The sequence below is a fragment of the Chrysemys picta genome, chromosome 5 (genome assembly GCF_011386835.1).
Source record: "Chrysemys picta bellii isolate R12L10 chromosome 5, ASM1138683v2, whole genome shotgun sequence".
Classification (NCBI taxonomy): Eukaryota; Metazoa; Chordata; order Testudines; family Emydidae; genus Chrysemys; species Chrysemys picta.
Window position 1 is genome coordinate 40,617,816 of NC_088795.1, and position 13,635 is coordinate 40,631,450.

The 13,635-nt window shown below is 43.6% G+C and overlaps 1 long non-coding RNA gene across 1 annotated transcript; it reads right to left on the reverse strand.

The window, feature by feature from the left end:
- Positions 1 to 879: 879 nt before the first annotated feature.
- On the reverse strand, positions 880 to 5,647 carry LOC101945542 (uncharacterized). Its single transcript, XR_255522.5, has 2 exons — positions 5,183 to 5,647; positions 880 to 1,201 (listed from the first exon to the last, which is right to left on the reverse strand). It is a non-coding gene; the product is annotated as an uncharacterized LOC101945542 (long non-coding RNA).
- Positions 5,648 to 13,635: the final 7,988 nt, after the last annotated feature.

A 13,635-nucleotide genomic window follows, 5' to 3' on the forward strand; every position in this document is an offset into this window, starting at 1 on the left:
GCTCTTGTGTTTTCTCCACTCCTCCTATAGCTCCCCTTCAGCCCACATGCCCTCTTTTAAAGCTCAGTTGTTAAAGAACCACTATGATCCTGCAACACTTCACCTACTTACTTCAGCTACAGCAGAGATGTCATGTGCATTTGGTGGAAAGTGCTGCATTCCATGTTAATTTAGGGGGTGGGATATAATTTCAGTGAAGGTGGTAGGAGCATGCTCCCCCCTGGGGACGAACAGGGGTACTAGCACAAACTACAGGGCAGCAGCAATGGCTTGGGGTAGCACTCTAACAAACCAGTGAGGCTCTGCATATGTAGGTGAGTGGTTAGTATAAGTTAACACCCTTGAACAATGTAGTTATACTGATCTAATTACCAATGCCAATGTCCACCTTCTCCCATCAACATAGCTACTGCCTCAGGAAGGTGGAGTACTCATGCCAACAGGAAAAACCTGCCCTGTGGTGTAGGTCACATCTTCACCAGTGCAGCCCTTTAAATATAGGCAAGCTTTAAGCAGCCAGGCTTGCCTTTTTACATGCCTTACTTAGTTACAAGGGGATTTTCATGTCAAAACCTGCTTGATATTTTAGAGGCAATATAACAGTAGCGGTTAGCACAGAGGAGGATGCCTTTAACAATGTGGCCCTGTACGCACAGCACTACAGGTTATTCCAGTAGGGAAGGATAGTGGTAGTAAGCAACCAGCATAGTAAGCTGGGTAATTTAAGAGGACACCAGTAAAAACTTATTATGGCCATTATTTGTCTCCAGACAGAGCTTCTCTAAAAAGCCTCAGAGGGACAGAGCTGCATGGAAGTGTTTGAAAGTTGATCTTGCCAGCTCAGAAAAGGATGTCATAACCAATCCACCCAGTCTGAAGTTCCATTTTTTTCAATTGATCTTTATTCAAACACTGAACATTATGTAAAAGACAAATGAGCAATCTATATTACTGTTATTGAAACTAGAGTATCCTCAAACTTTTGAAATTTAACTTAAGGCACAATTTACATGGTCACTGAAGTAGATGAACCAGACCCCCTCAAATCAGTACATCCATGAATGGATCAATGTGTAGCACTAGCACTCTGGCTTAACAGGTTTGAGAGTCTCATTTCCAGTTGTCCTGTTGCATGTAGTGTCTTCCTCTTCCAAAGCATGTTTTTATAAATAAGGTTCCTCATCTTGAATAGGAGCTGCCACTATGAGGAATGGAAAAATCAGGTTACATTTTCAGTGGTGTAAGAAAGGAAATAAGCATAAGTCTACACTTTAAAAAAAATTAGATCAACCTCAAATCATCACTCAAGGCTGTGAAAAATGTTGCACCCCTGAGCACCATCAGTAGGTCCTAATCTGCGTAGATGGGGCTAGAACTACAGCCTGTTGGAGAGGTAGATTAACTACATAGAGGGGAAAACCCCTTCCATCAATATAGGAAGCATCTATAGCAGAGGCAGGCAAACTACAGTCCACAGGACCATCCTGCCTGGCCCAGGAGGCTAGCCCCCAGCCCCTCCCCTGCTGACTTCCTTCTCCCACAGCCTCAGCTCACTCACTCTGCCACCAGCACAATGCTCTGGGTGGAGGGGCTGCAGAGCCAGCCTGACCCAGTGCTGTGTGGTGGCAGCAGCATGGCCCGGCTCCAGCTGGGCAGCACAGCTGTAGCACCACCAGCCACTGGCGCTCCAGGCAGCGCAGTAAGGGCAGGGAGCAAGGGAGATTAACTAGAGGGCAGGGGGGAAGCAGCTAGGGGCCAGGCCATGACCCCCTCCCCTAACCAGCCCTCCATACAATTTACGAAACCTGATGCAGCCCTCCAGCCAAAAAATTTGCCCGCCCCTGAACCATAGTAGGATACTGCTGTAGCACAGATATACCCACAGATTAGGTGCTGTTTTCTTCAACAGGAAGATCAGATTTAATTACCTTTATACCAGTCCAGTGCTGTTTGAGCTATAAAACTATCAACGTTTCTAATGTATCAATTTAAAAAAAGACTAATACTAATATTTGTTACCAACCAGATCAAGTTCTGTCAATAGTACCACTATTTATTTGTATCAGAGGGGTAGCCGTGTTAGTCTGAATCTGTAAAAAGCAACAGAGGGTCCTGTGGCACCTTTAAGACTAACAGAAGTATTGGGAGCATAAGCTTTCGTGGGTAAGAACCTCACTTCTTCAGATGCAAGAAACTACTTGCATCTGAAGAAGTGAGCTTCTTACCCACAAAAGCTTATGCTCCCAATACTTCTGTTAGTCTTAAAGGTGCCACAGGACCCTCTGTTGCTTTTTACTATTTATTTGAAACTTAACACAGCAAATGTCATGTGTTTATCAGTGATAGCACTGTGGCTGCTTGACAGGTTTGTTTTCATAGATTTTTCCTTCTCATCTCTGCTTGAAAGTTCAAGTTTCAGAGTTTTAATACTGTTTTAATTTCTACCACATATGAAGCACAACAGAAATAGACCTAGAAGAGGGAGAAAAAGTAAATGGGAAAACTGCCTGGACAGAACTTTCTTTAAATTCAAAAGCTTTCAGATCTATTTTTGGTAGAGAAGTTGTTTGTCAGAACTTTGGTTTATTCACCATACTTTTTAACTAATCAGAGATCTAGTTGCAGATTTCCACTTTTAAGACATCTTACTGGGTTTAGTCACCTCCAGTCTTACATGTGCCTTACTCTGTTCAAAAACAACAGTTCTCCTTGAAACAGGGAAGCCTGCTTTTAAACCATTTGTGCTTCCTTGTGCCCTAGGGCTGTAGGAGCAGATTAGAGTAGATTCAGGGCTGCTCTAACTTGTACTACTTCTAACAGCTCCCTAAGGAGCATTACACCAAGCAGGTTGCAAAAGCACAGCCCACTTCAGCCACACCTCATTCTGTCCTGCCACATTCTAGAAAAAGGGTGGGGAAGGTAGGGTAGCACAGAGCCAGTAATATGCCCATGAGATCACAGGCACAGAGTTTGGCCCTGTGTGTGCCAGCATTCCTTTTGCAGAGGGAGTAGCGTTTTTCTATGCTTGCACATTTGGATGCCATTTGAAAGAGCCCTGCAAGATGTATAAAATATTGAATTCTCATTAATAGAGAAGCAAGATGTGACAGGACTTTCCTTTAGTCAGCAACACTGTTAAGAAGGCTTATTAGTCACTTCCCACCCACAGAACTGAAGAGACAGAACTGACATTTCTACTCTGACCTTGTACCTTCTAATGCAAGATGCCAGCCATGATCAGAGGGTCTGTACTCATTTTGGATATCTTTGGCTTGTGAATTTCTACATGCTTCCTAAATCTAAAATAGAAATGATATTCGAGCAAGACAACCACTCAGGAAAAGTATATTACCAAAGGACAGCTTTGCTGTTAGTGTGATTCATTATAGTACCACTACCGCTACCTAATGGGAAGTTAACTTCTGCACTTACCCTTTGAAGGGCACTCCCTGTATTGATAAAGCCACAGATATAAGTAGATTCTTTGAAGTTTAGCTAAGCATCCTGTTGCAGATATATATAGTAGTGCAAGTTTGGGAATCGCATGGGCAATTGCTCAGATAGAAACTGCAAGGGGTTTTATTTGGAAAGAAGGGATGGATGATGGTGGGTCTAAGTGTATGTTCACACAACCAAAATGTATGTTAGAAGAACATAAAGGTCGAAAAGCCAAGTAGCCTAGTTAGGAAATGCCAGAATTAAGACAACCTTAATTCAGAACCCTTGGGCCTATGAATCATATTTCTTCCCACTGAATTCCTGGCTCATTCAGTGCTCACTTAATGAGCAACTATTTAATATTACATTCCCGTTGTTCAGTGTGCAGTCCCATGCCTTATTTCCTGCACCTTAATCAAACCCTCCTCATGGGCTTTTCTTTGGCACTCATTACAATTGGACAGGCATTCTGGCACTTCCTAATTTTTGAGTGCTTGAGTTTGCATCCTCAGTAATACTCTTAATATATAGGTTTTATTTAAAAAGGCAAAAAAAAAAAAAAAGGCAGTTTCCATCATGTGGCTTCACACTGACACGCATATGGGTCATCAACAGGGTAGGGACATTTTGATTCACTGCACAGGCCTCTGCCACTTGAGCTAACAGAGTAACTGATAGGCTGTCATCCTCTACTTTCACAAGCAACAGACTTTGCCACTTGTATAGACACTGACAGCAGAGGAATGGAGAGTTTTGGACTCCATTGCAGGCTTCGGAGAGGAGTATGCTCTAGTAAAGCACAGACCTTCCCCCTCATACCCAATCTTGAGCCCTTCCTGCCCTGTTCCCCTCCAACCTCTCAACTCTAGTCCCACCTGTTCCTCTTCTCTTCACTTAGCCCCAATCTCTACTGGTTACCCTGTCCAGCCTCTCCAAATACTGGCCTGTGTTCCCCACTAGCTCCCACCCCTGCAAATTTGGCTCTTGTTCCCAAATCAGGTAACCTCCAGCACCTAGCTGCCTGGGCACAGCAGGAGGGCACTGAGAGCACAAAGAGGCAGTCTCCCAGTTCTGGTGCCTGGACCCGGGCCCACAATAGCGCAGGGCAGCGCAGAACTACCATTGCAAGGAAACTCCTGTTCAGCACCAGGGTGACGCATGCTCAGAACCTTCCCAGTTCTTAGCTGCAAGCTGCTAACAAGCCTCTACTGAGCATGTGCAAACTGCAGTGTTTCAAAAGTTTATAACGCGGATGAATTTTCACAGAAACAGCAGAAGGCAGATCCCTGGCACCAGACTGCCCCGTGCTAACGTTTGAGTTCCTGCTCCAAAGCATAGCCACACCTGGGCTTCTCCAAGAAATAATAGCCAGAATTTTTTTAAACCTGGGCAAAGCAACATACTGTCCCCTATCCTCTTTCCCGGCCACACCTGAACCACTCTGGCGGTCACTTTCCATGGAAAGTCAGCCTGAGACAGCCAAAAGGCACTAAGCACTTCAACCCCAAATACACGCTACTGCCAACAGCACTGGGCCCTACTTCCCACACGTAAGTGAAGCCCTTAAACAATAATCATCACGGGGCTGCCCAGACGCGCAGGGCTGCAGACGAGGTGGGAGGTGCAGCGGAGAGCCCGGGAGTTTTACCGCAGGACACAGACTGGGGAGCCGGGGCCTGTGGGGGGGGGGAAGCAGGGTCGGGGGACGAGGGGGAGGAGAGGAGCGGGTCCGGGTCTCACTCACCCGCGGGCTCAGGGCAACAGATAGACGAAGACGAGCAGCGCCAGATCGAAGAGGACGAAGAGCCACACGTCGAGCCAGTAGGACTGTCCGGAGAGCGACAGGGGGCGGCTGCAGTCGCCATTCGCTGTGGCCGGCGCTGGCTCCGGGCCTCGCTGCCGCTGCTCCAGCCCCGCCGCCTCCATCGCTCGCCCTCCGCGGTAGCTCCTGCTTCGCCTACCAGAGCAAGGCGGAAGTGACGGGGGGCGTGGCCCAATAGCTCATGCGCACCTGTTTGCTCCGGAGGAGGGGAGGCTCTTTGCACCAATGAAAACAGCGGGCGGCCGACTGCTGGGCTGGTCACGTGACCGCTCTACAGCTGGGCAGGGGCGGAGGGCTCCTGTGTGTGATTCACGGAACGTATCTGCCCAGCTGGCTGCGCTTGCGCCCCGTGCGAGGATGGGGCGCTGCAGGCCTCGCTCTGCCCCAGGCAGAACTGTGCTTCAGAGCTGCGTCCCGCCCCGCCCTCCGACCCTAGGGTGACCAGATGGCCTGATTTTATAGGGACAGTCCCGATTTTGGGGTCTTTTTCTTATATAGGCTCCTATTACCCCCCACCCTCTTCCCAATTTTTCACATTTGCTGTCTGGTCACCCTATCCGAGCCCGTCAGCAGTACCAGAGAAGTACAGTACCCACAGAAAGAATGCTATAGCCAGGGTAAGTCCAGCTCCCACACAAGCTTCAGAAAACATACACCAAAACACAAACCCACATGCCTCAGGGCATAAGGCATCCACTAACTGGGGGGCTTAGCAAATTCTCTTATATGAGCATGTTATTCCACGGTTGCCCGTTACGGTGATTTTGCATGTTCCTGTGGGTCCATGTGTACTGGCCACTGCCCCACAGCAGAGGTGACTAGATGGACCACAGCTGTTATCTGATAAATAAATTATGTTTCCATCATTTTTTAAAAGAAATTGCTGCCTAAAAGATGTAACATCAGTGAAACATTCCTTCTTCTGTTCCATCCATCCCAACCTTCCAGAGATGGCAGCAGCGATGCCAGGATGGAAAGTGGCTTTAAGAACAAATGATCCCCAGCCCATGCGTAGTTCCCATTTATACTAAAATGGAAACGGTTAGCCCAAAGTATTTTTAAATATGGTTTAGTTTTGTTCTAGTCTAGCCCAGGAAACTGTATCAGCACATTTCTTGGAAGAGTCCTATTTATAAACAGTTGTGGCTAACAGTTTTTTTCTGGGATAAATGGGACTCTAGAGAAACAAACTTTCATAATATTTCAACTATCAAGCACATGTTTGTATCTACAGAGGTTCATGGAATCTGAGATGGTTTACAAATGTCCTCATGTAGCTGAAACTCTGTGGGTCTTCAACACCATAAAGAAACTATTAGATGTCTACACCTTTCCAATAAAACTACCGCTAAAACTATTTGATGACTATAATCCAACCTGTTCTACTGTATGTGAATGAAGTCGGGTTCAGTTTAAAACTAGACATAGACCCTGGTTGTCACCTAGCAGACTACCCCATCACAGTGAAATATGCAAACCTAAGGTACACTCTCACCAAATATAGACTCAGTGACCACAGATTGGAGATTGGAAAGAGGCAGATACGAAGCGCAATAAACCCAGAGAGGAGAGACTGTGCAGCCAATGCAAGAGAGGAATTCTGAGTTAAAGAAATACTTTCTACTAGTATGAAAAAGAGAATATATTTGTTCAAAATGTCAGGAATCAGAAGACTTCTAACCAAAAACTGACAAAGAAAAACTGTGCCTGATCTTCAAAGAAAAGAGCAAGAGATGGCATGATACTGTTTAGCAACCTGCCACTAGATTAGGAATTAGGATTGTCCTAACTCTAAAGAGTTAAAGGTAACTCAGATCTACCAGTGACAAAAGTCTCAAAGTGACTTTTCCCCAAATTGTGCTGAAAGACTTTTAGAAAAATGTGCCAATAAATTTCTGAATAGTAATAGTGGAACCTTCAGTAGAGAGAACTCTGAACAATGGACCTGAAATGCAGGTTAAATCAGTTTTGGCAGAGGCTTATAGCTGGTGTTGCTTCTTTGGGGCAAGTAGTTAGTCAATATTGGAGCCTGCCCTTAAAGGTTGTTTCCATTGGGAGGAGAAATTGGTTACATCAGTCAGGTATTTCTTTGATACAATCCCATTTATTTACAAGAAATGTACACAAAAGCCTGTTTCCCTGAACACACTAGGAAAACAAACAAACAAACAAAAAAACACAAGCAGTTTCCTCACTCAATTTCCAAGTCTGCCCCTCCAGTCATTTCTGTCCCCCATGGAGCTTTGTCTCTGTTCTTTCTAAGGGCTGTGCTCACAACTGCTTCTCTCACTGTCCACTGGCTTTCTCCTTTAACACACAGACAGCTTGCCAAAACAAAACCCTAGCCCCTGCTTGAAAAAGCAGGGAACTTTGGAGCCCACAGGGCTGGCTTTTCATCAGGCCTTGCGCTGTGACTTGTCACATTAGGTGGTAGCTTGTACTATTTCCAGCTATCTTACTACCTAAAGCCACTTAATTAGTCCTTAAAACACCCCTGAGTGACAAGTTTTGCTGGCATAAATGCTCACGTGCACAGCGCTGTGTCACTCATTGAGCTGGTTTTATTATGTCAACATCAGAGCTCTCTCCTGTCAGCATAACGCGGCTACATGAGCTCTCCTACAGATGTCCCACTGTAAGCTTGTAAGTGTAGACATGGCCTTACTTAACTGGAATTTTATTATGTCTTAATTAAATGGAATGTGTTCTAGACCAGTGGTCTCCAAAGTGGGGTGCGCAAGGGTGCGTGGCAGGAGGAGTGCTTTTTTTTTTCTTCGTCAGGCGGGAGTCTGAGCGGCTTTTTCTTTCTTTCTTTTTTTTTTTTTTTTTGCTTTGGCAAAAATGATAGAGCTGGCGCAGCAGGGAGTGCGTGGTCAAACATTTTTTACTGATAGGGATGCGTGATCAAAAAAGTTTGGAGACCACTGTTTTAGACAAACAAACTGCAGCATCAACATAAGTGTAACTCAAAAATTAATCTGTAGATCTACATACATAATCTAGTTGTAGATAACACCTTTCCTGAGGTAAATCATTTTCTGAATGGGTTCTGAAATTATGACACTCTGCTTTATTCTGCATAGCATGCCAGAAGGAAATAAAGTTTCGTAGCACAACAGGTGATACTTATTCTATTGAAATTATGAAAACGGGGAGAACTGCCATTGTCATGTACTGGCTTAAGTGTGTGATCAGGTTGTCCTTGGCTCACAAAGGGCATAAATGCCTTTCTGTGCTAATGGGGAGTCTCATTTAGCTCAACTGCTAGAGATTTGCGTTTTTGAAGCTGAAGGATGTGGGGTTTTTATTTGATACCACAAATATCCAGCTGATAAGCATGTCTGTCTGACTGCTCTACTAGATTTGTTACATAGTCTCCAGTGAGTATTTATAATACCACCTCATATTCATACACAGTCTCCTTTCTCTGGTATTCAGCAGCAATAAAGTAGTGTCCCTAGCAATCACACCATCACGTGACAACACTTGCAGAAACACATTTCAAACAAACAAGTCAAAACAGGTCCTGTAGCCTAGTGGTAATGTTCTGCACTGCCTTGTAGCAGATACTTACGTTACACTGCTGGGTGTGGTACAAATATCTAGATCAGTAGGAGAGCTCTGTGTAGCCTAGTAGTTAGTCTCTTTCACAAACAGCAATTGGTCCAATAAATGATATTACCTCACCTACCTTGGGTTTCTAGATCAGTAGACTACATGGGTTGGAGTTTATTGCTTTTCTCCCACTTCCTTAGCCAGAAAGGTCTAGGGTTGCAGAAGTAGCATGCTCAATTCAAGGGGAAAGGAAAAGGCATATCAGGAGACTCAATAGTTCTCTCTTAGTCAATGAAGAGAGTGTTCATGGGCTCAAAAACATTTAGTTTGAATCCTTGAAAATTTGGAAGCCTGCTCATTAGTTCTGTCCTTTACAGTATAGTAGTGATATTGACAGCATGCCATGCATCACAGATTCAACTCTGCAACATGTTTTTTGTGATTAGGATTCCAATCCTGAAATTGGTAGGTAGGCCCTCAGACCTGCATGGAACCCTATTGAAGTTAATAGGCACAGGGGTCAATCTACTCACCTGAAGCTCATTGCAGGGTCAGGGCTTTAGTTCTCCCCCTTTTTTTCTTTAAAGGCCATTATCTTTCACCAGTGTGTGTATGGAGATCCATCACATTCAGTTTTGGTCTTGTAGTTGGATTTAAACCAGCAATGAATGTTGTTTACTTCTACATACATTCAGTATCCACTTTTACACATCTTTATTCATGTGATTAGTCCCATTTAAGTTAACATTGCCATCTTCATAATGTATGCTAGCTCCAAAAATATGTTATTGTCTGATGACAACACAGTCAGCCAAGCCCAACAGAGGCTCTTTTATTCCTCTGCCACACAAATGTAAGAAATATGAAAAAGTAACAAAAGTGGTAGCCCTGACCTGGACTGATACTGCAGGGTCCTTCACTTCCTAGTTGCTTAAGTTTTACAAAAAGAACAGGAGTACTTGTGGCACCTTAGAGACTAACAAATTTATTAGAGCATAAGCTTTCGTGGACTACAGCCCACTTCTTCGGATGCATATGGAGTGGAATAAATATATGCATCCGAAGAAGTGGGCTGTAGTCCACGAAAGCTTATGCTCTAATAAATTTGTTAGTCTCTAAGGTGCCACAAGTACTCCTGTTCTTTTTGCGGATACAGACTAACACGGCTGCTACTCTGAAACCTGTCATTAAGTTTTACAGTTCTTCTTTAGCCTCATGGCAGACTAATCCTCTGTTACTTCTCAGAAAAGTTTTCTTTCCCACTCTCTCTTGGGGAGCTGGGGCCTTATTTATATCTTCCAGCTGGGAATCAGAGCCAATCACTAGCTACTGCGTAGCTGGATCAGCTGATTTCCGACACCTGCCTGCTGGGGTTCTCCTTAGGCCTGGGCTTGCTGCTCACTGGTTTCCACAGGTCCTTAAAGGGGCAGGCTGCCCTGATATATATATATAATGAAATAAATTGATATACATAAGTATATTAAAAGAAATTTAGCTAATCCTTAATGTAGGATTGTGTGTCCTATTCTTTATGGCACATTCAACTGGAATATTAGTTGCTGAATCAAACTATTTTTAAAAGTGTTTCATGATCACATCTAACCAGTAGATGGAGCTCTTAGACTCTGTGGAAAATAATAGCTCTGGTAGGTGAAGTTGCAGAAACTGCCAAAAAAATTCACCTAATGAAAACATTTTAAATGCCCAGAAGGAAGAAAGTACAGGAAGATTAAGAAAGAAATAGCCAGAATAATTACTGTGTAATAGCTGCTCCAAAGCCATTAATATCACCATAGGTTACTTAAATGTATCCTTTCTGGAAAAGATTCATGGAGGAGCCTTGGGATTTGGAGGCGCCTAGAGATTAGAAGCTGAAAGCGGTATAATACACGGCAGAGTGCTGGCTAGCCATCTGCTGCCAATACAATATCCAGGGAGTAGATGCATCTAGAGTCCAAGGTGTTCACCAGAACCCTAAGGAAATGATATGAACCAAGGGAAGTGGGCCAGGGTTGGAATGGCTATGAGGCAAGCAAGTCAAGCATGAGTAGCACACCTGGGTGGCTACCATGGTAAGTGGTAAAGGTTTGTGGCTCCAGGGCCAGTTTAGTCCGAATTCACCTTTTAGCTCTTTTTAAAGAGATGAATGAATCAAATTCCATATTTTTATCAGTGATCTAGGAAAAAAATCATAAAATCATTACTGCTAAAGTTTGCACAACACAAAGATTGGTGAGGCGGGAGATAATGTTGAAGACAGGTCACTGACACAGAGAAATCTTGATCTTTTGATAAACTGGGAACAAACCAGGTAAGTGTGTTTTAATACAAATGCAAGATCCTACGAATAGGAACAAAGAGTGGTGAGTTATGAGATGGGTGACTTAATCTTGCAAAGCAGTGACTCTGAAAAAGTCTTAGGGATCCTTGTAGATGATCAACTGAACATAAAACTGGCCCTACTGGGTCAGACCAAAGGTCCATCTAGCCCAGTATCCTATCTTCCGACAGTGGCTAATGCCAGGTGCTTCAGAGGGAATGACTGGAACATGTAATCATCAAGTGTTCCATCCACTGTCGCTCAATCCCAACTTCTGGCAAACAGAGGCTAGGGACACCATTCCTGCCCATCCTGGCTAATAGCCATTGATGGACCTATCCTCCATGAATTTATCTTGTTCTTTTTTTAACCCTGTTATGGTCTTGGCCTTCACAACATCCTCTGGCAAGGAGTTCCACAGGTTGACTGTGTGTTGTGTGAAGAAATACTTCCTTTTATTTGTTTTAAACCTGCTGCCTATTAATTTAATTTAGTGACCCCCAGTTCTTGTGTTATGAGAAGTAGTAAACAACACTTCCTTATCTACTTTCTCTACACCAGTCATGATTTTATAGACCTCAATCATATCTCCCCTTAGCCATCTCTTTTCCAAGCTGAAGAGTCCCAGTCTTATTAATCTCTCCTCATACGGAAGCCGTTCCATACCCCTAATCATTTTTGTTGCCAATTCCAATATATCTTTTTTGAGATGAGGCGACCACATCTGCACACGGTATTTAAGATGTAAGCATACCATGGATTTATATAAAGGCAACATGATATTTTCTGTCCTATTATCTATCCCTTTCTTAATTATTCCGAGCATTCTGTTCACGTTTTTGACTGCCGCTGCACTTTGAGTGGATGTTTTCAGAGAACTATCCATAATGACACCAAGATCTCTTCCTTGAATGGTAACAGCTAATTTAGACACCATCATTTTATATGTATAGTTGGGATTATGCTTTCCAATGTGCATTTATCAACATTAAATTTCATCTGCCATTGTGTTGCCCCATCACCCAGTTTTGAGAGATCCTTTTGTAGCTCTTCGCAGTCTGCCTGGGACTTAACTATCTTTAGTAATTTTGTATGTAATTTTGAACATTAACTCTTGGGTTAATGTTGTGTCGAGAAAGACTAATGCGATCTTTAAATGTATAAACAGGGGAATATCAAACAGAATTAGGGAATTCTTTTACTTACATTTGAATGTGCATTTGTATATTGCATTGGTTAAACTGAAATACTGGAATACCAAGTCCAGTTCAGGTGTCAACACTTTAAGAAAGATGTAGAAAAATTTGAGAGGATTCAGAGAAGGGCTACAAGAATGATTTGAAGACTGCCTTCAATAAATGTGTTATTAAAGAGAAAAAGTTAAGAGAAGTCTTGATCATGATATATAAACACCTACACAGGGAGAAGATAGATATCTGCCACTAGGGGGCTTTTAATATACCAAACAGAGGCATAACGAGATCCAATAGATGGAAGCTGAAATTAGAAAAATTCAAATTGGAAGTTAGATGCAACTTTTTAACAATGAGAGGACAACTATTGGAACTGCTTGTCAAAGGCTATGGTAAATTCATAACGACTTGGAACCTTTTTGTGGATTTTGGATGTCTTTCTGAAAGAAGTGCTCTATCTCAACCACAAGTTAGTGTTTACTTAAATAGCGGAGAAGAATAATTTCTCCACTGTAGGAATTACTAGGTTAAATGCTATGGCTGTGTTATACAGAAGGCCAGATTGGATGATCATAGTATACTCTTCTGGCCTTAAAATCTAAGAATCTATAAACATCGCAGATAGTTGCCCTATTTATCAATATTCATGTTCTTTGAGCATTTAACCAGCCATCCCACATCTGCTGCTGCCAGAAGTGCTGACAGACCTGAGCTAGAAGAGTTAAGCAGTACAGCTAGATTTACAGCTTGGCTGGCAGAAACCTCAATCCCTTTCCTCCAAGTCCTGCTGGAGGAGAGGACATATCCCAGCTCTCCCCTCCACTGGCCTCAGGCTGAGGAAGGCAAAGGTTATCTTCAGTCCGATCTAATTCCTTAGGGCTCTTGGAGGGTAAGGAAGATGATTTCTGGTGCGTCAGTTTCCCAAGGCTGCTTGGATATCTGATTCCTAGACAGCCCAGGGGAAGAAAAAGTTGACTTGTGCCAGGACACAACCTTCTCCTATAAACTTCTCTAGGGATCAACCAGTGGACATGTTTCCCCTATCCTGATTCTTTGGGGAGCCAGTCTGGTATGGCTGCTCTCCCCAGACACTCGGTTCAAGCATTGCCTGAATGGGGACAGCCTCCCTTTCACTGAGTTCTTCTGCAGCAGGACATAGAGCTAACCTCTAGGTTTTGCAGTGGGGACCATTGTGTCTTACTCCCCAGCCCCACCCCACCCCTTTCCTCCAGAAGTCAATATAAGGTAAACAAAGGGAGTCCAGTCCTGCAGCAGGGAGGTAGAAAGTCAGCTCAAATAATAATCAT